Raw genomic sequence first — 3,372 nt, 5'->3', positions numbered from 1 at the left:
GTGGGGCCTGAACTCTGGGCCTGGGCACTGTCCCTCAGCTCTTCAGCTGAAAGCTAGCGCTCTACCACTTGAGCCACAGCACCACTTCCGGCTTTTTTGTTTTTGCTTATGTGGTGCTGAGGAATCGAACCCAGGGCCTCAGGCATGCAAGGCAAGCACTTTAACCACTGAGCCACCTTCCCAGCCCTCCCTGAGCTTCTTTTGCTCAAAGCTAGCACTCTACCACTTGAGCCACAGCGCCACTTCCAGCTTTTTCTGTGTATGTGGTTCTGAAGAATGGAATGGAACCCAGGGCTTCCTACATGCTAAGCAAGCGCTCTACCTCTAAGCCACCTTCCCAGCTTCCCCTTCTCCTTCCCCTCCTCCTCCTTCTCCTCTTCCTCCCTCTCTCTCTCTCTTTCTCTGTCACTCTATCTCTGTCTCTCTTTCTCTCTTTCAGACTCTCATTCAGAATCTGAATGCTGTCCCTTCATTTTTTTTCGTTCAAGGCTGGGGCTCTACTGCTTGGAGCACAGCTCTCCTTCCAGCTTTTTGGTGGGCTGGCTTGGAACTATGATCCTCAGATCCCAGCCTCCTGAGGAGCTAGGCTGACCAGGGTGAACCCCCAGAGCGTCAGGGAAAGAGCCGGCATGGCTCTCCCCATCATCCCCCCCATACCCACTCATCAGGCCCCCCCACCCCTATGAGCTACTGGGGGCACACCACTTTGCTGTCCCCTCCTATCTCCAGGGCCACTGCGGGCCAGCGGTGTCAGCAGGCCCCCCCCCAGCAGTCTGTCCCACTAAACAAGCACCAAGGTCAGCCCGGGGAAATTCGACGGGTAACCAGCTATGGCGTGCAACTGACAGCTCAGCTGTGGGTTGGCTGAAATGTCAGCCTGTGGGAAGGGCCCGCCCTCCTCTCCCCCACCCCCTCGGCCTTTCACACCTGGTCAACAGGACTGTTCACCGTGGGCAAGTTGCAGTCAGTCCACAAACACGTCAGGGTCTTGGTTGGGCCCAGAGACAAGAGGCTACAAGAGGCTAGAGGGAGCCCTTGTTGAACGTTTTGTTTGGACCAGATGCTGGGGGACCAGAAGAAAGGAGAAACCTCACCCCCAACTTCAGCAAGTCTAGTTAAGCAGATATACACTCGCAGTGATTTCCTGTCACTCTGAAATAGTCCATTGTTAAAATAACAACACTAGCAGGGTGCCAGTGGCTCACGCCTGTCATCCTAGCTACTCAGGAGGCTGAGATCTGAGGATCACAGTTCAAAGCCAGCTGGGCAGGAAAGTCTGTGAGACCTTTATCTCCAATGAACCATCAGAAAACCAAAAGTGGTGCTGGGGCTCCAAGCGGTAGAGTGCTAGCCTTAAGCTGAAAAGCTCAGGAACAGCACCCAGGCCCAGAGTTCAAATCCCACAACCGACAAAAAAAAAACCCCACAACAAAACAAACAAACAAAAACAACTGAGAGGTGGAACCACAGCCCAAGTGGTAGAGCATTAGCCTGGAGCAAAAAAGTTCAGGGACAACACCCAGATCCTGAGTTCAAGCCCCAGGCCTGGCAAAAAGCAAAACAACAACAAAAAAGAATTAATTACTTTATTGTTTTAAACAGGGAGTCTCAGGCTTGGATGAGTCAAGGGGTCACATGGTTTCTTCCGAAGGCTCCATCCTTCGAGGTCTGCTGGCTTCTATTTTGGCTTTGACTGAATGAATCTCAAGCTGCTTCTCAAGACTCCACCGTGGTACAAGGAAAAGCTCTTATGGGTCAGTTGTAAGTACCTGACTATTCCTGAGCCAATCAGTAGGCAGTCTGGGAAAGGTGTGCTCTGATTGGCTGAGCCTGTGTCCAGTGCCCTGGATCGCTGAGAATGAAATCAGTTCCACAGAAGCCAGGTGCCCTGATGTCCACCCCCCCCACCTGACCCCAAGATGATGCATAAGGCCAAGGGTGTTGTACTCCTCAGGAGGAGGGGCCTGAGTGGGCGGAAGAAGCACAAAGCCCTCTGGGGAGGACCCGAGCTTGGGGGGAAAGTGGGGGAGCAGGCTGGATGGCCCTGGTGTCTGGGGACAGCTGGCTCCCAGGACACACTAGCATTTCCCCTGGACGTGGTGCCTGCAACTTGAGCCTTTCCAGCACCGTTTTCCCCCTTCCCCCTCATGTACGTCCCTTTTATTTAGTTAACTTTTTTTTTCCTGTTCTTGGGTTTGAACTCAGGGCCTGAGCACTATCCCTGAGCCTCTTTTGCTCAAAGCTAGCACTCTACCACTTGAGCCACAGCGCCACTTCCAGCTTTTTCTGTGTATGTGGTACTGAGGAATCAAACCCAGGGCTTCATGCATGCGAGGCAAGCACTCTACCACTAAGCCCCATTCCCAGTCCTTTTATTTAACTATGATTACTTTCAGGCAATGCTGTCCCCATCACAGATGGAAAGCTACCATTCTTTATGATAATCAAGAGAGAACCTGAAAGCACTCAGTGAAACCAAAACTCAGCTGTCTCTGGCTGGTCACACATCACCCACCACCCACCCGCAGGCCCAAAAGGGAAGTAGCTTCCAGGAGCTGGGCCTGGACACTGCATCCCAAGTTCAGCTTGACGGTCAGGGAAGTATGGAGAGGAGAAGCAGAGCTCTCCAGGGCAGGGGTGGTGGCTGAGCATCAGGAGAGATAGAAAGGGGAATAGCAGTGAGCATGAACACATGGAACCATCTGACTGGGACCTGAAGAACCTTTTGAAAAACATTGTATCAACGGGCATTGGTGGTTTATGCTTGTCATCCTGGCTACTCAGGAGGCTGAGATCTGAGGATCATGGTTCAAAGCCAGCCTGGGTTGGAAAGTCAGTGAGACCCTCATCCAATTAACCAGCCCCAAGAGTCTGAAGTGGAGCTGTGTGGCTCATGTGGTATGTGAGCCTTGAACAAAGAATGAACCTCAGAAACAGACTCTGATTTCAAGCCCCAGAACTAGTGCATATGCATGCAACATCCCCCCCCCCGCCCCATTGTATCTTGTTATTCTGGGTGACCAGGTTTTACACTGTATTGGGCACTGTAAGTTGTTGGAGATCGCTTACTTGCAGAGAACCAAGTTCTTTGTAAATGCAGTAGGACTTCATACAAGGAAGGGGCTTGAATTTTTTTTGTTGTTGTTGGTTGTGGGGTTTGAACTCTGGGCCTGGGCACTGTGCCTCAGCTCTTCAGCTCAAGGCTAGTGCTCTACCACTTGAGCCAAGAGCCACGTCCAGTTTTCTGGTGGTTTACTGGAGATGAGTTTCATGGACTTTCCTGCCCGGGGCTGGCTTTGAACCATGATCCTCAGATCTTAGCCTCCTGAGTGTGTGTGTATGTGGCGGGGGGGGAGAGAGAAAGTATAAGAA

The 3,372-nt window shown here is 52.0% G+C and overlaps 1 protein-coding gene across 1 annotated transcript in view; it reads right to left on the bottom strand.

The window, feature by feature from the left end:
- The window catches only part of Il4r (interleukin 4 receptor), a 34,954-nt gene that overhangs the window by 13,879 nt on the left and 17,703 nt on the right, over nt 1-3,372 (bottom strand). The gene's annotated exons all lie outside the window — the stretch shown is intronic.

The sequence above is a fragment of the Dipodomys ordii genome, unplaced genomic scaffold (assembly GCF_000151885.1).
Source record: "Dipodomys ordii isolate 6190 unplaced genomic scaffold, Dord_2.0 Scaffold14, whole genome shotgun sequence".
NCBI classification, from domain to species: Eukaryota; Metazoa; Chordata; class Mammalia; order Rodentia; family Heteromyidae; genus Dipodomys; species Dipodomys ordii.
This window is presented reverse-complemented; position numbering and strand designations above follow the sequence as displayed.